At 47.3% G+C, this 26,244-nt stretch overlaps 1 protein-coding gene across 1 annotated transcript in view; it reads left to right on the forward strand.

The window, feature by feature from the left end:
- The first annotated feature begins 4,349 nt into the window (after positions 1–4,349).
- Positions 4,350–26,244, forward strand: part of Daam (disheveled-associated activator of morphogenesis-like protein) — a 135,603-nt gene continuing 113,708 nt past the window's right edge. Inside the window, exon 1 of the mRNA XM_077674036.1 lies at positions 4,350–4,416. The gene's annotated coding sequence lies outside the window, so the exon portion shown is untranslated. The remainder of the gene's footprint in view (positions 4,417–26,244) is intronic.

A 26,244-nucleotide genomic window follows, 5' to 3' on the forward strand; every position in this document is an offset into this window, starting at 1 on the left:
CGGGCTCCGCACTTCCCGACAGCTTCCACGTTGAGTGGAACTGTTTCAATTTTTATCATCTTTGCGCTAACCAGTGTCCATGGAGCTAAGAAGGGGAGCTGCCTTTGGAGAGCCACGAAAATGAAATACAAGTTCATTCTGCTTGAAACACCAAGCCTTTTATAACTCACTCAGCCACATTGCAGCCACAAAGGGCGTTTTTAGCAAAACAAAAAAAGGCGCGGAGAGAGAGTGAAAAACTTTTAGATCTCGCGCTACACAGACGGAATATGTGCTGGAGTGACGAAAGCGGCGCACTAAAACACAGTAAATTGGTGGACTAACTGCACGTTAACATTGAACTGGTATGATTTTACAGAACTAGAGACTCCACTACAATCTCGCAGTCACGTATCTTGGCCGTGGCTTTGGTCAATGGGCTGCCAATCGGACAAACAAAATGTTGTGACGTGAAAGGCGTTACCAAAGAGTGACTGCGAAAGCGCCACTGCTTCATCCACTTTAAAGAAAAAGACGAAGACTTTATTTTTCAGCAGATGGTGTTGCAGTGCCTGCTGAAGGGGCAGGAGCTAAAGGCATTGATGACTTGACGAGGGCTCCTGACTCTCTGAAGTCCACAACAGAGGACATGTTTTAATCAAATATGCATGCTTAGCAATAACATCCAGTAATACAGAGAGAAGAAAATAAGTAAATAAAGAAATACAAAAAATCTTACATTTAGAACCATGAGAATCACAAGTTGTAGAATATACAGAAACAACTTTTTCTTCTGAAACATGTGTTACCAGCGGAAACAATTGAACACGCTATATTTCTTCTATTTTTTCTATATTGAACACGCTATATGCCTAGAAAAAAAAACGACGTCAACACACAACGCAGCCTAAATTCCTTACTGCGATAGCTCATTGCGATAGCTCATTCTGCTTGATTGCGATAGCTGATTGCGATAGCTGATTCTGCTTAATATCGCCATATTTGTTTGAAGCTTGCAGTAAAATTAGTATTATTGTTATCGGAACAAAGCAGTCTTTTTAATTATTTTGTCACCATCATCCCTTTGAGGCCAGTCGTTCTAAAGGAAATGGTGCAAGCCATGCGTTGCAACTTCGCGTCTTTGGTGGTCATAGCGGTGATGCCTTGTGCCGCGTCGCGGTTTCGTTGAGCCATTCTCATCGCAGGGCAAATGCTTTAAGCCAGGGTTGGCAATCTTCTGATGTGAAAGGCCGATTTGCACGAAGCCTACACGGCAGAGGGCCGGTTTGGTTTTGGGTTTGAGTAATTGGTTTGGGATTGGGGAGGGTTTGGGAGAGGGGGGGCTTTGGAGGCAAATTGAAAAATTCTACCAATTCACAATAACATCTTACAATAATTGACAATAATCTGGCTAATTGTGAAGACGGGGGACAATGCCTACTGGAAGCGATCAATTCTTTGTTCTCGTCTCGCGTCTAACCCCATTTGAGGTCAAAAGTGGTGTCTCCGCATTGCGTTAGGGAGTGACAGCCAGAGGAGTGGGGTTTCTGACGACGTGCTGAGGACCACATAATACTGCCCTGAGAGCCGCAGGCGGCCGACCACTGATTTAAGGTCGTTCGGGTATTCTAGACGCTCCGACTTCGTTGTGGTTTGATATGATGATCAACTGTGATCCGTAAGGTTTCGCGTGTCCTTCCATGGGATTTTAAACTTTGTATGTTTTACGCAGACCTGCTCCGGATTAAAAAAAAAACAGGAGTGGACATGCTAACTAGGGAACTACTGTGTTACGAAAATTTCTAAGTACGTCTTCACATGAAGAGACTTATACAAGGTGGCTCTGTATGCTTACATTGCAGAAGAAAACAATGTAAATGCCCTCGCATGCATTCTAACCTAAAGTCACAAGTGGTTTCACTAAATTTAAGAGGGAAATACTTGCGCCTTGTTTACTGTATTTAGATGATGAGGACATCCGCGGCTTCAGCGAATATTGTGAGCTGATAGCTAACGCCTCGCAGAAGCGTCCGTATTCTCAAGACGATACGCACCGGCGGTTATACCAGTGACAACCAACACAAACGGTTACTCATTCATTAGAAGTCACTTTATTGTTAAACGGGGTGCCCCGCTAGAAAAGAAGTCAACCAGGATAAGCTGTTAGAGGCGAAGCAGGATTATGGTAAGAAGAGACGTGCGCGCTCAGTGCAGGCTGCGAAAAAAGATGGTAGTGTAGTATTAAGAGCTTGTACGGGTTTGCAGTGAGGGGTTGGTCGTTCTCGGCCGTCCCACCTGCTGAAATTGCACTCCAGCGCACTACCGAATTGCCACAAAGCACGTCCGGTGCCCCAAAGGATACCCCGGTGTCCAGATTATTTCTATCTGACTACTTGCCCCCTTGTACAAATTACTAACTAGCTCCAACTCACACGTTGTTAAGTTATACTTGCCCCCGTTACCTCCTGCGGAGAACGCGTTGGTTGGCTGAGGCCGAAAGGAGGCAGACGGGCGAATAAAGACTGGGATCGGTTTGGCTCCAGCGGGTTGGTGGTCGGTATTGGCCATCCATAGAACTAGGAGCTCAGAACACAGGTTAGTACCCCATAGAAGATGACACTGGTCGGTTTATGCAAAAGTACGGTGAGATGGTGTGCGTAGTAGCAAACGGGGCGTCTCAAGACGTGTGCCTCAGGGCAGCGTTCTGACCCCTATGCTTTTCAACGTGCTTATGGCTGAACCAATTGATGCGCTAAATTGAGATCATCATCCAGAGGATGTCTGCATGCGCTGACGATGTCTTCGTTAGGTTTTGCGGATGCGAGCACAAGGGGATTGCAGGGGTCGCCCAGAGGTCTCTTCACCCGTCTAGGCATACTTTTACTTGGTTTGCCGGAGGCTATCAACAGAAAAGCCTTGCCTTGTCCGCTCCTCGGGGAAACGACAACGACCCGCGTAGCTGAAGCGTATGCTTGGAAATAGGGGAACCGTCCAGTCACTCGTATTCACTGCTTTGGTGTCAGCTTTCACACCAGAATAAGATGATGCCAGAAGTGGATGCGACTTTTCGATTACTATCCTTAATGTGAAAATGGCGGGGTGGCTTGGTGTTGCTAGAAGCGAGGACCACCAATAATCAATGGTTGTGAGGAAACTAAGGACTGACAAACTTCGTTTTAACCGAAAGATAAAAAACTTCCTTAGCTCTTTTAGTTGTTGTTCGACAATAAGCAGTGCCTAATTTGTTTATGAATGAATAATTAAACCTAGCATATCGTACTCTAGTTTGTCCTTTATCTTTCCGCGATATAGGATGGATGTCACAAGCACGTGCCGCCAACATACTATTCAACCCGTGAGCTTATGCCACATAGGGGAAGGCGCACAAAGTACGAACACAAAAAAGCCGACACCTTGATTTGCCCCCTTGCCGGTTCTGTAAGTACGCTGTCAGAAAGTACGGACGGTTATAGTCGCGGTAAGCTTCGTAAATCTTTCTTCTACACTTCAACTCCAACGGGAAACACCTGATCATTATCTAAACAATACAAAGACTACTGCTGGGGTGAGCGGACTGCGCGGTATGCTTAAGCGTAAGTTGGTGTCGTTTAAAAGCCTGTACACTATACGCTATCCAAGTGAATTGATATGGCTGAACCCTAGCGTTATTTTCAGAAAAACATGTCTAAACAAGCTCTACAAATCCCGTTTCGCCATTTACAATTTCTGTATCCCCAATCACAGTAGTAAAAAAATTCTAATGGTGTACTCACTTTGGAGGTCTTTGAATTTTCGGCGTTAGTAAATAACAGCTGCGACCGCGTGTGGTATATTTGTTTGCTGTAGACTTCAATCCACCTATTTAAATCGACTTTGCCGTATCGCTGGCGTGACCGTCATAATACGCTATGAGTGAGTTCAGATTTCTGTTCATACGGAGACTACTGCTGAGGTGAGGGAAGACTACATGTATTGCAGAGAACCTTCATAAATGATATCACCTATCTAGTACACCGTCATCGGCACGCAGGGATGTTATTCTACACAAAGGACCCGACAGGCTTCCAAGGCTGCCACCAAGCGTACTGGCTATATATATAACGACATCCGCAATTTACGTAGACATTGCTTTGCGCTTTCTACCTTGAGCACAGAGACCCACATTTTTTTTTACTGTCTCGCTCCCCTGCACATTAAAGAATCCGCTCATCACGCCGAATAGAAATGGACAAAGGCAGACGCGGCGCTCACTAGCCCGGCCGATCGAAACTCTCGGCTGCTGGGGAGAGCGCGGGAGCCCTGGGGAATGGCGAGGGAAGCTTTTCCCTTCTTCCCTGCTCTCGCGCCTCCCTCGGTCGCCATGGCGACCGGCGGCAGCCCCGTCATGGCGGCCGTTTCGTGGCGAGACGTCAGCCCGACACAGGCTCCAACATTCCGGTAAGCAGACGGCGCTGTTTGTCTTCCCTTCTTGCGCAACATCCGTCGCAGCCAGACGTGGACAACTCGTGGTCGCCTTCTCGGCGAGCTAAGATCGTCGTGCGTAGGAAAGCGTGCCCCAGGCAAGCAAAGTAGGACGCCTCGGTGGAGTCAAGGCCAGCGCGGGTCTGCGTTAGAAGCGAAGGGCACCGCACCGGGAAGGGGAAACGGGAACGTTCGGGAAGAGGTTCCTTGGCGTTTCGGGGAATTAGGGCGCCGACTGCGGGAGACGGAAGGAAGGGAGTCTTACGACACAGCGAGGTTGTTGAACCTCCAAGACGAGCTGCATCTTCGAAGAGCGCTTCAGAGGGGCTCGAATTTCGAAAAAAAAAAGAGGGGGAGCTACAGTTTTGGGCCGCGCGTGCTTCCGGTGTTTACATTATGGCGAGCAAGCGAACCTTGTTCTTCGTGATAAGTGTTCGGGGAACGAGGACGCTAAGGCAGCTGGGCGATCTGTTCTATGCGCACGTGTTGTTTGTTGGACTTCATGAGTCCGGGATATGTTGGCTATTCATGCAGCATAAATGTAGTTACAACGCACTCCAATGAATCCGCGCTGCGCTTAGCCGACTGGGGTGAGGTGAAAAAAATTTAATGTTCAATGCGGGCTGAAGCTTACTAGAGAACGTTCTGTCAAGTTCTACGATCGGCAAAAAGCGGCCCTGTACCCCTGCTTTTATTTTGAAGTCGAGTCCCAACTGTGCAAGAATGTTTTGCAGTAATAAAACACCCGAGGTTGTACGCAAGCCGTTGCGCGGTGACATCGCCTTTTAAGTTTTGTTTATGCAGTTTTTTTTTTACGTTCGCTCGCTGCTTACATTTATGATATTCCCGTAAGGTGTAGTCCCCCGGCCCTCCAAAGTAACACCTACGACATCGGTATTATGAAGGGCGTAACGACGATTTAGATGAATCTGAATCATTCGGTTTGTCGGTAAAATATAGGATCATTCGCGCGCAACATAGAGGGCTTAATGGAAACAAGTGACGCAGCTCATTTGCTGATATTTCACTTGTATATTACGAAACTAAGCTATCTTTTTTTTCTGGCTTATATACCACATCTGAGCTTGTTATTAGCGATAAAGATTTGATTGTCCAGTTTGATTCTGAGGCTTTGATAGGCAATATCAACCGTTGTCGAGCTTAGAGGGTCTTCCCAAACATGAGAGAACATTGTAAGACCCAAACATTCCTTTATTGTACTTCTTCCGTCGTAACACTCGTAGTCTACAGTGCCGTGTGTCTGGATGCAATGCGAATGTAAACAAATGTAAACTTTAGCGCAGCATTTTGAGCGAATCGGTGAATATAAGAGAGAGAGAGAGAGAGAGAGAGAGAGAGAGAGCGAGAGAGAGAGAGAGAGAGAGAGCGAGAGAGAACTTTATTGGTCATCTTTGCTGAGCGTAACCACCTGAAAAGGAGGTTCTGGGTAGTCGCTTTGTCACCCGACGGCCACGAGTTCGTGGTCCTTGCCCAGCTGGATGACCGCAACTTCTACTTCGGAAATTGAGCTTAGCAGCGCGCCCTCCCACTGCCACTATTACTGATGTCAAATCCGTGGTTGGTGGACTGGGCTTTGAGATGACAGGCCCAAACCATGTGCGCGAGTGAAGCGGCTGATAGTCCGCACCATTTTCATACGTCCTGGTACCTTTCTAGGTACCTTCGATGGGAAAAAGAAATGGCACCGTTACAGCGCCCTTCGGAAGCCCCGTTATCCCTTTCCGTGCTTCCAACGACGCAAAGACTCCTTTTTTACGGGAAGAAATGAAAAAAAAAATGGGTGATCTGTGATGTTTATGATTTTATGCGTGGTGTTCTTTCTGGTATTATTGTACACAGGAAATAACGCTCTCAAAATCATTGCACGCTAACAACGCATTCCTAGTTTAAAACTGCGAGGACTCCTCGGCACTTGTTATGAGAACGGAATGCTTCAGCACAATGTTCTCAGCGACAATGTCCTCAGGACGAGTCAGCGAGCAATGGAACGGAAGATGATGGGTGCAACAATAAGGGACAAGAGAGCGGATTGGGTCGGGGAACAAACGTGTGTTAAGGACATATTAGTAGAAATTTAGAAGAAGAAATGGGCGTGGGTAGGTCATGTAATGCGATGGCAAGATAGCCGTTGGTCATTAAGGGTAACAGATTGGATCCCTAGAGAAGGCAAGCGTGGCAGGGGGCGGCAGAAGATTAGGTGGGCAGATGAGATCAAGAAGTTTGCGGGGAAAAAATTGGTAGCAGTTAGCACAGGACCGGGATAATTGGAGATCCATGGGAGAGGTCTTTGCCCTGCAGTGGGCGTAGATAGGCTAATGATGATGATGATGATGATGATGAAGCACAATGTACAACTGAATGGCGCTGAGTGTCCAATCGAAGACCGCAGGGACGGCACCCTGGCTCACTGGTGTCTGCCGGTGTGGGATACGTGAGAACTCTGTGAGCAACAACAAAGGCGGTTTTTATAGCCCATCTGAGGCCGCTGCAATTCATGAGGCACATACGTCATCGTGCGGAAGAAATCTTTGCGTAAAAGGCAACTTGAAGCTAAGTAAGCTATGTTGGCAGTTGCAGGTGATTCAGAACCTCCCGTCTCCCCCCCTTTCGCCTGCATTAGAACTTGTGGAAGAGGCACGCAGTTATCGTGATCCGTCGACGACACACGGCGGGTAGCGCTCGCTTCTCCCAGCCGGTGGGAAACCAGGTCTTGCGTCACGCGGACTGGAGCACTCACTCCCGTAGTTGACACCAAGCTGTTACAAACGTCTCGTCGTGGAGTAGCATGTGTTTACACTTGACTAGCGAAATGGAACTGCTTAGAAATACGCGCGAGCAGGAGTTAGTTTGTCACGTCGTCGACTAAATCTTCGCTGTCAGTTAACCTTAATCACGTGATCATAGCGCATTTTTTCATATTGCGACAATCCCTTACGTCACAGTTATGTTCGGCGTTTGGGTGGCTTGTGAGACGCGTTATGAAAGTGACAGGGGCATTGGCTTCGCCAAAGACGGAGTATCTTGTGAGAGCTCAATTTCTTGAACCAAAATAGGCGTTGTTAGCCGTTTTTTAGATGCTTTATGCGTCTATGTCCTTAAAAAGCCGTGTTAAAGATTGGGTACGTGGTCCTTCAACTTCGGCATTTAAAAACTTTCGCATTTAAGTTACATATTTTGTTCTATTTCATCCCCTAATAGGTTGAAATATCGTGCAATATTTTATAAATTTAATGAACGAATGAATGAATGAATGAATACTACCGCTTTACTAATGATCAGCACTTTGTTTATCATTTCATCAATAGCCTTCGAAGAGGCAAAACCTAGTATCTTTTTCGTCTTGCCTCCTCAGAACTCCGCTTACAAAGAGCACATGAAAGGAAGAGAAAAACAAAACCGAGAGAAGAAATCTGTCGAGCAATTCAATTCCGCGAAAACCTACATTCAACAGCGCCACCTGCCCTCAAAGGAAAAAGAACCAAAGCCGGCTGCAAACAAAGCGGCTAAGCTCGCAGCCCCGTGTCTATAAAGGGCATTCAAGCGGTGTGTTTCCACCCCGCTTCCACGCCATCCCGGCTTCCCCCTTTTTTCGGGCTTCGCCGTCACGCTTGAGTGCGTTGGGAGAAGCCCGCTGTGCGGGGGATCTCGTCCCGGCCGGGTGCGGAGTGAATGAGGCCGAGGCCCATTCGCTAAAAATGAAGCTAGAAGTGTGCCTGCGCTTTTTCATGCCAGCCAGAAGGGAATAATCAATGCGTGTTATCGGCAACGGCAGGTTTCTGACAGTCTGCCTTCTGCAAGATACAGCACATTTTTGGGTTTTACTCCCAGAAGCTACACCTGGGATGTGGGGATCACTGCAACACAGGAAGGGCTCCGGAGAAATTTATTCCACTGAAGTTCTTTGAAAGGGCCATGCAGACGAAACATTAGTTTCGTTCATTCGAAAGATTGCCTGGTTAGAACCATGCTGACAACGCTTAAAACGCAAATGTCGCTCAAATAAGCTTTATAAATAGGGGAAAAAATGGAATGGCCATGCGATCCACTAGCTCATTTCCCGCAGCAGAGCCTACGATGTCATATGCCCATCTGTCCGATTGGCTGACGCCGGCAAAAGCAAACGCAAATTAATCACCGGCATATAAGATTACAAAACGAGCTATTAGCGCTTAAATGTAATGCATGTTCGTTTCATAGCAGTAAGAATGGTGGGATAAACGATGGAAGTCACGAAAGTACACGTAAATATAGAAGTACCGATGCGTACTGCTGTTGCTACTGCGCGCACTATGCTTGCTATAGCTTCACAGCAGTGTGGCGCTTTGGGGTTGTCTTAGACAACAGTGGCCGACTGGTAGAAGCGTAACCATACGTCTTACGTGACCATATTGTCGAGCGAACACCATGTTTCATGAGGCCATTACTTTCAACCTTAACAAAGACAAGCCAACTGCGAATAAGGTCAAAAAACAAAGCACAGCCAGAAAACGGCTCGGCACGTATGATGGCGCCATCTACGAGGACTGGCAGTAAACAAGGCTCCGCAGTCAGCTGCAGAACCTAATGGTGCAGTGGGTTTCGCTTGAGGACCTGTTGTTGTTATGTCATTACAGGCGTCACGAAATGACACGATTTGCCGGGAGAATGAAAATTTTCACTTAAATTGATTAATTTTTCCGTGAACAGAGCATCGTTTGCTTCAGGACAAGCGCTGGGGGCACTATGAAACACGAAATGTTTCGAGCTGTATTTCGTCTGCACGGCCCCTCTAAAGAGACCCTGCAACACTTTGTTCAACTTTTTCGAAATATTAAATGCTTGCAGGACGTAGTCAACCAACACATCCAGTACTTAGATTAGGGGTTCGTTAAGTACCACAGCCAAAATATTGCTTCTCTATGCCCATCAGATAACTTAAAAACTTACTCAAAAGATTTTTCTCTCTTTCCCGGTCTTGGCGTTCTTCTACCGCTGGAATTACGTCATTACAGCGTTGCAGCGGCTACTAGTCGGCTTTTCTTCCATTTCAACAAAGAACGCACTCGATAGCCGCTTCAAAAAGCCACAAAAAGCAAAACAGAAATGGAAATCGTACCTGTTGCGACGAGCACGTCACGCTGTACCGCTTCGTGCTGGCGTAACTGTAGCCATCGTCGTGCTTCCAGAAGCGAAGAAAAGAGTGAAAACATTTATCGAAAGTGTTTAACGTGCTGCGGAAGTGTTTAAGCCTTTAATGTGCGCCCAAATATTCACCCACGGGCGTTTTTGTTTACCGCCTCCATCGCATCACATAACAAACTGTACGTACACTGGAATGTTCAAGAGGAATACTAAGCTTGAACATCGTTGCCGACGAAGCTTTTTTTTTTAAACCAGAAACAGCGGAAGTTGCAGAATGAGTGTTGAGTGTCGCTTTGCTCGAACAGAATTTGGATACATGGCATTTAAAGATCTGGAAACAACGTCTGGAGGAGTATATGGCATGTACAAAAAGAGCGATTTTTTTCGTTGTATTTCGTCACAATTTTGTATGGCTGCCAGTTTTGCTACACCGACATCCTTTTTGCTTTATTACTGCATTCGTGGTTAAAATATTGATGAAATTATTACGCGGAAGAAGAAACTAAACCGCTAAGGAGGAAATAACTCTTTTTATCCTCTCTGCGGCTTAACAAGGAAAGCCTTCTAAGTCGTGATGCTTACGTCGTATCAGGATCGTACCAGCGGAAAGAAAAAAAAAATCAACCAGCGTTGAATTTCACATAATTTCTAGCGTCGGTGGGAGAAGTTTCGATCGCCATTATTGAACTTCGCGAAGAACTCGGTTAACCGGTGAGAAAGGTGATAACATGAACACAGCGATATGTGCATTTTATGCGGCAGCCTGCGGAAACAAGCTGTAGTTATTACGATGATAATGTTGATGATGATGATTATCGCGGTGATGGTGATGAGTGTGATGAGGATGTAGCGCACGTGTCGCCCATATATCTCCTACAATTTTTTAGCTCTGATCACTTCAGGAATGCAAAGGCATGATCCAAGGAGGAGGGTTATGAAAAGAAACTACTACAGCCGTACGGGAAAATATTCTATGTGGTTAAGAACATGAATTTCCACACGGCCGTAATCGCTTCGTCCATTGCCCCCCTCGTCAGACTAGTGACGAATTCTGGACCGCGAAATAATTTCCACGTTTATTACAACGTACATATCGCTCCAAGCTGCCTAACGGAGAATTTACACCATTCCACCGAGACGTTGGACAACTAATCAGACAAAAGCCACAAAAAACACTACTTACTAGAGGAATAACCACCTGTAGAGTTAGATGTCTTATCAGGTACGTTGCTCTTGCTGTGTGTAACGCCTACAAAGCGGTTTGTAGAAGGGCGAAAAATCGTTGGTCATAAAACAGCCTTTCTCAAATTGGTTGTTGAACTCCTACCGGAACCTAGAAAATCTTCGGCTGAGTGTAAACGGTTTAGGTCGAAGTCCAACAGGAAAGACCGTTATCTAGTTCCAAACTTCGGTGGACATTGGTTAATTGTCCTAATTAAATAAGGAGGCTTGTAGCCCATGGGGTGTTATGGATTATAGGAACGGGATAGTTCAACAAAATACGTCAGTGCTCAATGACATGTATACCTCCCGCACAGCGTTGCCCTTTCCGCACAACAAGAGAGCCGTGCAAGGAAGCCATATGCAAAGAAGGCGCGTTTGAAATTGAAGTGGTAGTGACTTCCAAAATCAGAGCATGTTTGAGACAATGTGTCGGGTGTCAACCTTCTCCACTCCCATCCTCCACCATGGGGACAGCCACACTTCGGTAAACTCGAAAGGGTCCGCAGTAGATTAACGGCTGCGAAATAATTGACGCTGAGGTCATCCGAAAGTGTTTTTTGCCCAGAAGCGTCCTGCCCGGAAACGCGCAACTCTCACAGAATGATGCAAGGGCGTGCCGTTCCGATAGTTCGTGGGGGGCCCGACCAGACGCAGCGGAAGTGACTCGGCTGAGCCAAGAAGAGGTCCAGACCACGCGCATTCACTGATGACTCCTTGCACAGAGCATGCACCCCATTCGCGACGACGACGTGGCCACCGTAACGCCCCCTGTAGGGAGGAAAGGGAACGCGTCTGTAGTGGCGCTTCTCGGAACTCAGCGGCGCCACGTCGTCTCACCGGTAGATGGAGCCGCCGCTGCAGAGCGACCCTGACATTGCGGGGTAGTGCCGTTATTCGGTCAAGTAGCTGCGATCGATACGAACCGGCCGTGTTGCAACTAGCGCAGACATCGTCCGCGATGAGTCAGACGGGACAGTTTTAGTTTTTTTCGCCGAATTGCAAAAAAGACCACAGCCGGTCGAAAATTCCAGAATGGAAACATGACGTTTTTGCGGCCGTGACTCCGTGTCTGTAAAGAGCTTTCGACGGAGGTGTAACAGCAAACAGAACCCAGTTTGCTTTATTTACCCACTTAGCTTTATTTATGAGCGACATAGATAGTAGCCTTGACATTAATGCACCTGTAGGTTTCTTATTTCCAGATTTCGAAAAAAAGCATCTGGCAAAGTTCCACATGAGAAATTATTTCTACAGCTATCTTATCTCATCTAAACCTTGATCTCGCGGTGTTCACTTGGTAACAGAACGCTCTTGGCTAACCATAAGCCGCTTGTATTCGCTAACTCGCCCTCTTATAGCCCATCTCCCGTGTTCCAGGAGTGCCTTAAGGCAGCGCTTTAGTACCTTGCTATTTTTAATTCACATAAATGACTTGCCAACTAACATCCAGTCAAATATACGCCTATTCACTGATGATTGTGTCCTGTATCGTTCTGCATACGATAGCACTGACAATGTAATTCTCCAACGTGACCTTAATATTAATAAAAACTGGTGTGATACATTCATTATATATATCGGAACATTATGGAATGTTGGGTGAGTTGGTGGGTGGTCATGTTGGGGTGGTACCGCTGCACGACTTCAACATGGTCAATGCCGCTAAATGTTACTACATTTACTGCCATTTCATAACAGGCAGACGTATACGACTCAAGCCGCTACGTAATTGGTAATTCTAAGATTTCATCTGATTCTGTATCATCCTATAAATATTCAGGTGTCACTTCAACCCAGGATCTTATGCATACAATTTTCTTTATGAACGGGACTAATAATGCAAATCACGTTCTTGTTTATTCGCGCCGAACTTTAACGTTTTTGCTTTACATCCACCAAATTGCTGACATATCAAACACTAGTCCCAACTAAACTAGGATATCTGGGTTCCGGTCACCACTTTCCTAACCTATCTAATTCTCGTGAATGTGTTCAAAACCCTGCGGCAAAGTTTATTTTTTCGTCTACTCAAATTACATTAGCGTCTCTGAACTAAAAAGACAGACTAACCTTCCTCCACTCTACACAAGGCGTAGAGTCAGAAGGCTCTGTTTATTTCACAAGTTTTACAATTCACGCATTACGTGCAATATCATTGAAGTTTGGCTGTTTTTCCTGGACCGAGGCGTACCATTGACCATTAGTATAGAACTGCGGAATACTGGAATAACCTTCACGCCGATGCCGCTATCCATTCCTGTTCCATCCATTTTCATGCAGTCATCGAACAACTTTTGTACTAACCTCTAAGCACTGTGTTATTTGTGAATGCCCACCCCTCATGCAAAACACCTAAAAAAAATAGACCTACCCGCCGCGGTGGCTCAGTGGCTAAGGCGTTGCGCTGCTGAGCACGATGTCGCGGGTTCGATTCCCGGCCGTGGCGGTCGCTTTTCTGATGGAGGCAAAAAGCAAAAAACTCCCGTGTGTACGAGATTTCGGCGCACGTTAAAGATCCTCAGGTGGTCAAAATTAATCCGGAGCCCTCCACTACGGCGCGCCTCATCGCCTGCGTTACGTCGGCGCGTTAAACCCCACAATCAATAAAAAATAGACCTTTGAGGTATGATTAAATGAATAACATAACGTAACAAAACTTGCAGAAGGTGGACAGAAGGTGTTTATTAAATAAATAAATAAATAAATAAATAAATAAATAAATAAATAAATAAATAAATAAATAGACGTTTAACGGAGAAATATGGGCGCGCGAAAAGCCAGACTGAGGGACGGGCAAGAAAAAGGCGCGGAAAGCGCCGCTGCCCAGGTGAGGATGTTTCGTGGTTCGCAAAAATCCCCCAAAATATTTAAAAGCCGTTTACGGACGCTTCCGTGCCCTCTAAAAACCAAGGACTGCTGAGGCGCAGTTGTATTTCGGGAATAATTGAAAGCAAAAATTTTTCGAGCAGATGTGGGGTTTGTTTACAAAATATATGAAAAGGCACAAGGTGTGCTCTTAGAGGAGCACTCAAGCATCAACGTAGCTATCATCGCATTATGTGAGGTTAGAAGAGCAGCGGAGGAGTTTATGATTTGGATAGCCAGCGTAAGGAAGAAGGAAACTTGGGGTAATATTGATTGATTTGATTGATTATGAGGTTTAAGGCGCCGACACTACACCGGCGATAAGGCGCGCTGTAGTAGAGGGCTCCGGATTAATTTGGACCACCTGGGGATATCTAACGTGCGCCGAAGGCAATATTGATCCACCAAAACATAGCAGGAAATGGGGCTGAATTCTTTGGCATTAGTGACTTAGTCCGCATGATTTCTGCAAATAACTGCCCTAACTTCGCCAATACCGCGTTTTGTGCAAATAACCAATTATTGCTCTGTTCGAGTCCAGGTAGTGGCAAAGAATGCTTCCGCATTAAAACCTCGCCGCGCGTGAGCACGTGCTCTGCTGCTGATGCGTCGAAAGATAATGTTGCTGCCGTCAGTGCCAGGTAACGCTTCTGTTCGGCGACTCAGTTCGTTTATTTCGTATTTCCCGGGCTATTCACCAATTCACATTTAGTTTCAACCAGTTGTTCTTGTGGGCAATAGCGCTACAGCACGGCTGCGCTTTCGCCGGACTCTGCAATGTATACATGGCGCCAGCTGGGTGACCAATGTTCGTATTTCTACTACGGTCTCCACAAGAGCCTTAATGCATTTATTATAGGTAAAATGAAGGATGGCTTGGGTCGTTCGAAAGCGCTTGCATTAAATCGGCCGCGCAGAAACAACAACGTAGTGCGTAGAGCAGACGGATAAGGCGACAAGGATAAAGCACCCGCTCGGAGTGTTCCGGCTTCGGCATGTTTTTGCCCAACTGGTTTAGTATACGTATACTCACATGCGACCCACTTATGGGTCACTGCTGAGTGTCAGGTGGATTCACTGGATGGTTACCCACCAAGCATTCACCATTGATCTACTTGCGGCTCAGACGGTTGGTTGGTCACTAGTTGGTCAATCCTGGGTGATTGAAGGCACACCGATAACCTCCTAGTGAGTCAGGAAACCAGCCGTTAGGGACATACATGCATACATGCACACATACATACATACGTACATACATACATACATACATACATACATACATACATACATACATACATACATACATACATACGTACATACGTGCGTACATGCATACATGCACACATACATACATACATACATACATACATACATACATACATACATACATACATACATACATACGTACGTACGTACGTACGTACATACCTACGAACATACACACGGACAGGCAGGCAGGCGAACGGTCGGAGGGACGGACGGACGGACGGATGAACAGACAGACAGCCAGACAGGCGGGACCGTGTGAGAAAAGCAAGGGCATACAGACGATACGGTAAAGCCGAAGCGGTAGGAGAGAGAGAGAGAGAGAGAGAGAGAGAGAGAGAGAGAGAGAGAGAGAGAGAGAGAGAGAGAGAGAGAGAGAGAGAAGGCTCTTTAATGTGAACTGGTGGCTAGGGACAAGGCTTGCTACACCAGATGGGGGTGACTGCGTTGATGAGTGGGGAATATCAGACATTAGGGGTACAGCAGGAAGAAGAAAAACAAGAAACGTTGAAAAAAAAAATAAAGTAAGAAACAAGAGAATGCTGAGAAGCGTATTTGTCCGTAGTGGAAAAAGCTGTTGCGATCGCCTCCGGTCAACTGTCAAGGTACAGCCACGGTCAAGGCGAGCCTCGTGAGTGTCCCCTCCGCCGCTCTTTCTCTTGCCGCTGCAACAAGAGCGACCCGCGCACGATCTCGTTTCACGCCGAAGAAAAACACCCCGAGCATAAGCGCAGAGAAACACGCCGTTTAGGCAACACGTCCGTTCCACCCCATCGGTCATCCCCCTCTTCCTCTAAACACAGAACGCGGACTCGCATCCGCGACAACGATTCAAACTGGGCGCCCAGTTTCCAGGGCTCGCCTTTCGGTGCTGCCAACTTCGCGTGCCTCGTATGGCTTGTACACAATGTTCTCTCCCTGCAACACCTCCTTGTCGACAAAAGAAAGCTTCCTTGACATTGTCTATGTCTCCTAGTTTCTCTCGTTAAGTGACAACATTCTTGTCAGAGGGTACTCTCATTCCGTCCTTCTGCCCAGAACAGGGACGGATGATAGCCTGTTATAAATCACATTTTCATATCAGAGTAAGCAGGCTTTCTCGTCTAGGGGTCTTTGCTCCGGGCGAGAAGATGCCCTAGTGAGCGGACAGCGCTGGAGGTTGGCAGAGCGGTGGGGGCGTGGCGGTCGGCGGCGGGACGTCGTGGGCTTTGGGTTCGGGGCCAGCAGAGCGCCCGAGGCGGGTCCCGCGAGTGGTCGTTAGACAGAAATCAGAGCGGCTTGGAGGAAGTGACCGCGGGTGCGCGCACGGCGTCCACGGACCTGTCTTTCGGACGCTCCTTGATCGACCGGCCAAGCCTGGGAAGGCCCGTAGTTGTTGCTGCAACGCGCGGCACTGGCTCAGTGGCAAGGCGTCGTGCTGCTTATCCCAAGGACGATCCCGGCCGCTGCTTTTCCGATGTAGGCGAAAAGCTACAACGTCGTGTGTCGATATTTTGTTGCACGTTCAAGATCCCCAGGGGGCTGAAATTAATTCGAAGCCGTCCACAACGGCGTGCCTCACATCCCAGGCGTGAAACTCAGAAGTAGTCGTTGCAGTTCACTTCAATCTGACGATACAAGGACTAGATGACGTCACGCAACAAAAATACGTCCTGTGCACATTCTCCCCTATGTTGTTTAGCGCAACTCTGAAGTCATGCGTTCAAAAAACGCAGGAATTACGAACTCGCTCAAGGCACCACCAGCCTTGAGGTTGTCTGCTTAATTGCTTTCTCACCGGAAGTGAGTGTCCTAGCGTGTAGTCCTTGTGTTTTTAAGCACTAAGTTTAAGTGAAGACGAATTAATAACTTGCTGTAGCCACCAACCTCGGGTTTCTCCTTTGTTTTTAACAGAAGAGCTGCTTAAGCTTTTAGTTCTGCGGTTGAGCGTTGTCAGAATACTTAGCCCAGATGATTGCACGTGAGCATGCGCCTCGAGCGGAGCACCCGGCGTCGGCCAGCTCGACCTTCGAGAACACTCTGCCCAGCGTTCGTGGCGTGATCTCTCGCGTGCTGTTCTCCTCGCCAGTTCGCGTGCGTTCGGGCCTGAAGTGGGAGGCGCAGACGCCGAGTTCGCGCTACAGACTCCGAGTTCGCGAAGCCGGTTGGTTGCCGCGGGTTCGAGCGCGTGCTAGCGCGGTCCACTTTGGGAGACTTGTGAAAGCCTTCCGACAAAACGATCAGGGCCTTCCAGTAATGAAGAACTTTGAGCGGAAAGTTCGGAAATGTATGTGATGTGAAACGGACAGGACCCCGACGGAGGCAGCGGGGCCGCCAGCTCCGCTGTTTCACCGGCCTTGCACCACAAGCTGCGTCGCTTTTTTTATTATTAGGGAAACAATAAAACCATACTACTTTTATGATTACAGCCAGGAACATTTTTAATTTTCATTAATTGTGGGCTGAAATTCGATCTCAGTAAAACCGCGGTAACAGTGACCACCACCCGCATTGCTTTTTTTATTTCAGCGAAAAATACACCGATACAGAAACGCGGTCGCTTTCTGAAGCATTAGTGCGGAGAACTGCCAACCAGGCTGCAGCTTTCGGGACAGTTCCACTTGCGCTCGGCGGGGAAGTTGACGCACCGCCAAAGAACGGTGTTTCGGAGCCACGGAGACGACAGGATAACCAGGGGTGTAATGCCCTTGCGCATTAACCCGGCGCGATGCTCCGTAATATGTATGATTCCCTCGGGTGCCTGGCCATTGCGAATCGAGGCCAAAACATGATAACGTGTTGCGCTGCTCGGCATCTCGGAGAAGGTGGTTTCGGTTCTCCGTTTCCCGCGCTTTCCGCCCCCTCCGCGAGCGGTGCTCGGGTCGTCTGCTTTGGCCCACTGCCGGGCTGCTTCGCCCAACCGGAAATGTGACGCCAAAACTTCTACGGACCCGCCAGGGCCAAGCGCGACACTGCCGCCGCTTGAGCGGCCGGTACGTGTATTTTACGAGGAAAACTGAAGTACAGAGAGGTGGCTGACATGGCGTACCCAGTTCTGCTATAATATGCCCTAAAACGAGATCTGACGAGACACGGTTCATTCCCTTCTTCGGTTAGGCTCAGTTCTCGTTCTGTTGTGCAGAATAATTTCGTTGTGTGTGTCCGCACCAAGCAGGATACAAGGCATGGATCTACATTAAAGGGACCCTGCAACGCTTTCGATAAATGCGTTCACTCTTTTCTTGGCGTCTGGAAGCACTGCGAAAGCTAGTTATCGCCAGCACGGAGCGGCACTGCGTGATTTGCTCGTCGCACCAGATACACCTTCCGTTTCTGCTTTGTTTTGGTGGCTTCATTTTTAAAGTTGCTATCGAAAAGCGTTCATTGGTGGAACTGAAGGAAAACCTGCCAACAGCCGCTACATGGCCTTAGTGACGTAATTCGAGCCGTCGAGGAACGTAAAGACCGGGAAAGAGAGGAAAATGTTTTGAGCGATTTTACAAGTCATCTGATGGGCATAGAGCAGTAATTTTTTGGCTGAGCTACTTTGCGACCCTCTAACTAATCTAAGTACTGAATGTGTTGGGTTACTACGTTCTGTAAGCATTTGACATTTCAAAAAAAAGTTGAAAAAAGTGTTTCAGGGTCCCTTTAAGGTTGCCTTCACTAATTGCGATGGGCATTTGCAAGTCACGGCTATGTGCTGCATAGTTTTTAAAGCGAATCTTTCTGTGTACCACTGATGACAATGTAGTTACGCCAAAACGCACTGCAGGAAAGCCAACTTTACACAACGAGAGGACACAGGATTATGATGATGATTATGACAATGACTATGGTGGTGATAAAACGCGCAGCTTTCTCCGATGCAACTGCAACGTCCATAATCCAATCATCCAAAGTGCAAATCAACGGCATCTCCGAGATAACCGAATCAGCACATTCAGATGACCTAATCATGACCTAATAGATAGAAAATTCTAACATCTCATTAACTTAGCTCACCGTTGTCGTAGATTTCGACTTTGGCCAACCGGATTCTGGACTTTGCATTTGTATAGGAGAAAGCATCGCGTTTCAACCATCTTTCTTGCAGAAAAGGGCGTTATATTTTTTCTTTGTTTCTTTGTTCGATCGCGCATGGAATGGCAGTGTTGACGCAGCGCAGACCCAATATTTCTGGTTGTTCATTCCGGTTTCTGCTTACGAGATCCAAAAATAAGGCAGGTTTATTTTTCATTAAAGTTCCATAGCTATTTCGTTTAATGAAAATATTCTCTCAAAATGAAAGCTGCAGCCTTTCCCCGAGTAAGCAGTAGTGTGCGTCAAAGGAGCGAATTAGTACTTAGACTGGGAAAACCAGCAAAGCAGGAAGTGGTCGGGTAAGCAAGCGAGTTCACGTTCTTCGACCAGGACGCGAAGAGTCCATCCTGTTTCGTTCGACACGCGATATGTCCACAACTGCTCAACGCTGCTCCCAAGCTGCTTTTCACCCTTACCTAGCTACGCACCCATGCAATCATGCGAAACTTGGTGTGGGCGTGGAACAGTTTTCTTCGCCCCAAAGTAATCTGAGCCACGCACACGGATTGGCTTCGGCTTCATTACCGGATCCCCAGCCTGGAAATGTGTCATCCAATATCCTAAAGGGGGTAGTTTTGTAGATTCTGTCATGCTTGACCGGCGGCCCGGATCGCTTTGCGAGGAATACGAAACGCTAGGCGTCCGGCGATTACGCAAGCCACACACCGTTGAACTGCGCTGCTAGATATTACGAGCCACCCCCGGTACAGGGCGATGCAAAAAAAAAAAAAAGCAAATATTTTCTGAGACGACGGAGAACGGGGTGCATAGCTTTGCTTTTCGATTAATTCTGTATACACACTTCCTTCTCTGCCATTCACGTTTACGCCTACCAACAGTAAGGTGTAAATCATTGTGTGCTATTTACGGCAATTTCCTTATGGGAACACGTGAAGAGGACAACAAAAGTGGCTAACGCAATGAGTGTAACTTTTATAACGTTATAGGCGCTTGCTTGACGTCAAAAGCTGTTTCTGTGCTCACAAAATTAGCGAGCTATTTCTCCCTGTAGAGGTGGCTGACCCGCAAGGTTTTTTAGCGTACGGCATAGAGGTGAAACACAATTTAGGTGAAAGGCATGAGCAAATTTTATTCCTGTCGAGCACTGACGGTGGTCATGCCTGAGAACACGCATAAACGCACACGTTTATTTTGACTATACTAATAATAAAAATGGTGAATAATAACAACTTACTCCAAATTCATGTGATGAGACGTATAAGCTTGAGGCCTGAGTCATGTTGCCGTCTTGAAAATTGTGGCTATTCCTAAATAATCTACGCAAGACGCACATCCATGTCAAAAGAAGCATAAGCTTTAGGTGCAAAACATGTTGTCAATATTGTTCGACCTTGGTGGTGACTGCGTTCTAGTAGGCCAAAACATCTCGAAGATCGTTTTTAATGCCTTGCGCTTAAGGGACACGTGGAAGATTTTTAGATGCGGAACAGCTTATGGTCGCGCCCGTCCACACCCTCACTGAGCATGCGCATCCACCTGCCCCTCCTCTCCTCTCCTTGTCTCATCTCCTCTCTTCTCCGACGCTCCTCTCCTCTCTGGCATTCCTCCTCTCCTCTCCGGGATTGCGCAATGAATGGCAACACCTGCGGCTCCGCGCGCGATAATGCGAAGCAGCTTAGGGTTAGAGGCGCGACGGTAGCGCTGCATACTTCCTGTACCTAACAAAGGCCGGAAAATAATTCGTATAAATCCTCGCAGTTGCACTGGCAGAACACATAAAGTTGCAGCCTAATAGGTACCATTCCTGCTCGAGGAAGAAGAGGGATGTGGGTTGGTACCACTGGCAAGTGCATTTTTGTACGCAACTGTATTCTAGATGTGTGCAATGCATCTTGAACAAAAGATTTGTCGACTGTCTTCGCTTAAAAATGAGGCTTGATTATTTGTTTAGCTGCCCTACAAGTACCCTTATTCCTCATCATAACGTTGTTGTTCGAAGCAATGCAGTGATGAAACAACTTAAGTCGTATTCCCCGTTTTTTTTTTTAGAAAACCGTATGCCAAACTTAACTTAGTGGAACGGCAAATTCACATGATTATATTATTAAAGCACTGACGACGTATATATCATGTCTGTATAAGCCAGTAGCTTAACGGGACAGACAACCGATTTTTGTCGAGTATATTTTCTTTATCCCAAATGAAAGGGCACCACTTGAAACAACTTAACAGGAAACGATTTTGCTGATAGCACCTTGGAACTTTTGAAATCGGAATTTTTAGGCCTACCAGCCATACTGGTCTAGCCAAAAGGAATGCTGAAATCCATGGCAGTGAGCCGTGCTGCAACATACTTTTAACCGCACATGTGATTGAAATAGGTGTTTAAAAACTTGTCCCCGGCTAAAACTACTATAATGTGCAACCTTTCCTATTCCTTGATGCGCCTTCTGCATCACGCGTTAAAATCGACGGAATCGTTTGGACACGTAAGGTAGAGTCTTGTTTATACACTACAATAGCCACCCTTCAGACTTCAGCAATTTTACTGTAAAATTAAATATATTCCCGCCTGTTTAGTTATAAATCCTTTGTGGTTACCAAAGTATATAAAACACTGGCTTCTATGTGACATGAAGGACACGCACACCACAAAAAATTCCTTGTCTGTCCCTTTAGACCCTGTAAGACCAAAAGTATTAAGGAAGACGGCGATATTGCCAATTAAAATGCAACAATATTACGATGACTGTGTTCACATAAAATCGAGTAGTTGAGTGACACTGCTGACAAGATCGCGCCGATGCCCTTTATGGACCTCACGCAAGTTCCCCTCGGGCAGTTCCCGTCGTCAAGTGCATGATGAGTGGCCGGACTTGGACAGGGAGTGAGTCTTTCGCAACACTTGCCAGGTCGTTGAGAAACTGCGACCACCGGGGAGCGGTGCCGCAGGAATGGTGTCAATTGTCCACGCGCGCTAACGGCAGCACGCGTAGATCACTGACCGCCCCGACTGCCTCTCTGGCATACACCCCGTGCTCCCGTCCCTCCATGGACAGCCCACTGTCTTAATCGTAAAAAGTACGTCGTGCTCATCCTTACAATACAGAGCAACCTGAAACAGCCACTACTTGACCTGAGGTAAATCAATCTTTATACTCGAAGACATTTTCAGTGACCAAAGCTCTGCTGGTTTTCCTAAAAAAAACACAGGAATCTGTATAAAGGTCTATAAAAGACTCTGTGCAAGCATGCGGATCACCTTCATTATCGTCATCTTATTTTTCATTATCATTAGGTTTCTCTTTTTAAATCATTTGGCGTAGGGTGTCTTTGCTAAGCTAACATTACCAGTCCCACTAAACACCGCCCCCCCCCCCCTAAACTATAAAAAAGACGGAAAACTGAAAGGCGACAGGAGAAACCGCTTTTTGCCTAATTTTTTTCTTCAGCGCTGTCTTCAGGTATTTGCCAACTCCTCCAGCAGCAAGTTCATCTCGAAATTGCTATACCTCTCTGATAGAAAAGAATTCGTAGCGAGAGCTGGCGGTTGCACCCGCTAAATGTTTTACACACTAATTCTTCAAAAGATGGGAAGCGGGTGTCATTAATGTGTTGCAAAATTATTTTATCTAATTTCGTGCAGCGCCAACCCCCTTCTACACCCTGTCTGGGTAGCCTCACGAGAACAGCAAAACTCTAGTGGTATAGTAACGTGTCAGCACCAACTTGTAATGAGAAAGGAAGAAGGCGGATTGGGAATGACGCTGTCGTATTGATCCTCACGCTTTTGACCACTCCAGCCACTTTTTTTCTGTTCTGCAGCCATTACACATGTTCAATCGTTCCAAAATCAGGAGCCTAAACGCTTTGTTTTCGATAACAGAGGGGCTCGAGTCCCCTTGCCCCCCTCCCCTTCCGGAACCCCTGTTAACAGTACTGGCGCATGCCGTGGAGGCTTATGGCATCGATGTACAGAAGACCATGGTCCTCGGGAACGTGCAGATTAAAGATCAAGAAGCTGAGTATCGCGCCACGCTCATCCCGTACATGTACAAACAGCTGGTCTTGTCCAAGTCAATTTCTACATAACTTCAGTGTGAAGCGGTGTCCTCACATAAAGTATGATTATTGAACTCGTGCAGGTGAGCCGCTTTGCGTGGCATAGTGGGCTCATCAATGATGCTTCTTTGAGCTTGCTCGTCTAGTGCAGAGTTGTATCATCACTGGGAGGCCAGCGATAAGCTGCTTGGTTTGCTCTATTCGTTAATTCCCCCGCATGCTGGCCATCTGAGTGGTGCCGAAACTAAACTATACTCGGTGACAACTTAAGAACGGCACCGGAAGTTGCTGCTGTGCCTTATCACCGTAGCCGGATGTTTCTCCGCGCGGCGCAAGTAGGGCGTTACTGGGAATATTTTGAACATGGCGTGAGCCGTTCTCGTGATTTTTTGGACTTAATATGCTTATAAACGACTCCAGTGACGACAAACAAACTGCGTGAGGCAAGGCAGACGATATCACGCATTCATTATCAAACACCTTTCAACCACCTACTATGGACGTGCCCTTCCCTTAGTGCAGCGAGATCCAGACACCTTCGCGGCACAGGCCTGCATCCTGGGAGACCTCCTGATCTGCACCGATGGCTGTGGGGGCCCCACCACCGCTGTCTTCTGGATTTCCTCCGGGAAACGGGTGCCAACTTGTACCTATAAGACTTTATGCCAAAGGGCATACTATCGCAAAAAAAAAAAAAAAAAAAACGCGCGCGCACTGACGTCACGGGTCCGGCGCTTTGGCGGAGTGATACACTACATGAGGTGGCGCCGTTCTTGAGTTGTAACCGAGTATAGGTAGACTAAAGGCCGCTTAAGTACCATGTGCACCAGCGAGAGGGCAACTACCTGATTGTCAATGCATAAATGTGGGATAGTTGGTTCGAACTGTGAAACGTAGTTAAGTAGCCTGGTGTAGACGGGAAAACAAAGAAGAGACCACACAGGACAAGCGCTGGACATCAACGTGATGTCCACCGCCGATATTGATGCCGGCGGAGTTGATGTCCAGCGCTAATCCTGTGTAGTCTCTTCTTTGTTGTCCCTCCTATACCCCACTACTTAACCACGTTACCATAACTGCCCCCCACGCTTTCAACGATTTGCGTCGAAGGAGGTGGATCGGGTTCCCTGCAGACTGTCTGGCCTTTGGCCTGTCAGGCTTAGGCTGATGCTGCTTCGTGGATAGCCACTCGAAAAATGCGACGTTCCGTTGCTTCGGTGATCTGTTCGGTTCGTGGGCGCGTAGCTGGGAGCTGTACCCGGATGAAGAGGTGTCATACTTACGTTCGGTCACCTTGAATACTGTCGATGGGCGAGAACTCAGCTGAAGATTTTCAGTACCGTTCGCAAGCTTGCCATGTTCAGCGTACTTAATCAGGGAATACTGGTAACTCAACAGAAGAAGGACGGTAGTTTTACAGGTCCTGAAAGGAATGCTGAGAATGATCTTTAGGATAAGACCATGAAGATTCTAATAACGTTAAAACGAAATGACACCAGCTTCTGGCATGGTACACTTTTTAGTCCTGTTGACGGCACCGATTATCTACGGGAGCTTAAAGGGAGCCTTCTGCCAAGTGTACCGACTGCAAAAATGTTCGCGGAAAAGGCAAGTCAAGGAGAGAGCATGCGTCAGGGTGAAGTGTAGGATGACATTTTTGATGATGAAGCGTCATCTAGAGGGCATTACGGCATATACTACCGCGGATTTGTAATATCAATCTAATTACCATTATCTTGACATGGCCTTATTCTTTTATTCCATGGTTTGGCGGTGAGCCCGCCAATCAGAATCTTGTCAAGGTGTAATACACAAGTAGCACTGCTTCTTGGCTCTTCGGTATATCTATATTACGGGGTTTGAATTTAAGTTTCCTCCTAAAACAATCTGTATACTGATCTCCCGCTTGCTCTCAAGTTGTTCCGCCTCAACGAAGGAGTTGCTGTTAACGTGCATAGCCCGCCGAAATTTAGACCGGTTCTCTCTCGTCCGAACTCTCTCCATTCCCTCTATTTCCCCCTCGATACGACTGCTTCTCAACTGGGCAAGCTTTCAATTTCACTACGACTCAATTTTCTCTCCAGCTGGAAGAGTCAGACGCTAGAACAGCGCATAGCGAAGCGAAGCCCACGAACGGGACCCCTTTCGAGGAAACGGCCAACGAGAGTCTTCTTTTGCTTTTTGAATCTGGCAGGCTCGTTATTTCCCCTCTCGATTCTCGTCCTTCGCACACGGCGGCAGCGTCGGCATTTACGCGCTTCTACAACACCTCATCCTGGAGCAGGATTCGGGTGATCTGAAGCACAGTCGCCCGCGGGGGAACGCGTCGCGCGCGCTTGCAGTCCGCAGCCCTTAGATCGCAGATTAAGGAGGCAGCCACGATCAATTTCTTCGCGCGCTTTCTTCCCTTTTCCCACCCTGCGAATATCGAATTGCTGCTACACATCTCGGAGAGCCTCGGTGTGTGTGGCAATAGCGACGACACCGCGTTTACACCGCCCTACTTCGTCGCGTATTTCAGGCGGTACAGACCAATAAAAGTTGTAGCGCCTGCTTCGGCTGCATGGGAGAATCGTTATGGTAGTTTTCTTTTTCTTTTGTAGCGTTCACTCAACTACAAGATGGCGGCGTTGATGGCGGGCGTGTTCGCTCTGGTCGTTGGGATGGTATGCAGAGCGACGAACTCGTGTAGATCGCTTCTGCTACGGCCGAGGAGTTCGCGCTCGGTCGATCTGAAGGTATTTTGGTGTCTGCGTCTCCCTGCCCCCTTGTTATCTTAGCCTGAGTTCATCTTTCTCTTTTCCAAAAACCACAAGCTGCCTGACGCTGAGGCATAGCGTCAGCTCGCTTACAACGCCAAAAAAAAACAAAAAAACTTCTCAAACAATAGAGGTCAAGTTACGGAAATTACAGGAGGCTGATTTAAGGATTAACGATGATGATTATGACGTTTAACGAGCCGACGGTTCACAGGTGCTTAGACGCGCCGTAGTGAATGACTCCGGATTCATTTTGATCACCCGGGCATTTTCGCTTTTCGCCTCCATCAGAAAAGAGGCCGACGCGGCCACGAATCGAACAAGGATCAACGAATTGATAGGGTGCGATGGGGGAAAACAAAGTGATTGGATGAGATCAGCCGGAAAAGCTGGATCCATATTCATCATTCGTGGCACAGCCGCTTTGTGTGTATTTAACGGCACAAAAAGATGAAACTTTGTG

Source organism: Haemaphysalis longicornis, unplaced genomic scaffold (assembly GCF_048455015.1).
Source record: "Haemaphysalis longicornis isolate Haplotype H1 unplaced genomic scaffold, Haemaphysalis longicornis Haplotype H1 scaffold_6, whole genome shotgun sequence".
In the NCBI taxonomy this organism is placed as follows: domain Eukaryota; kingdom Metazoa; phylum Arthropoda; class Arachnida; order Ixodida; family Ixodidae; genus Haemaphysalis; species Haemaphysalis longicornis.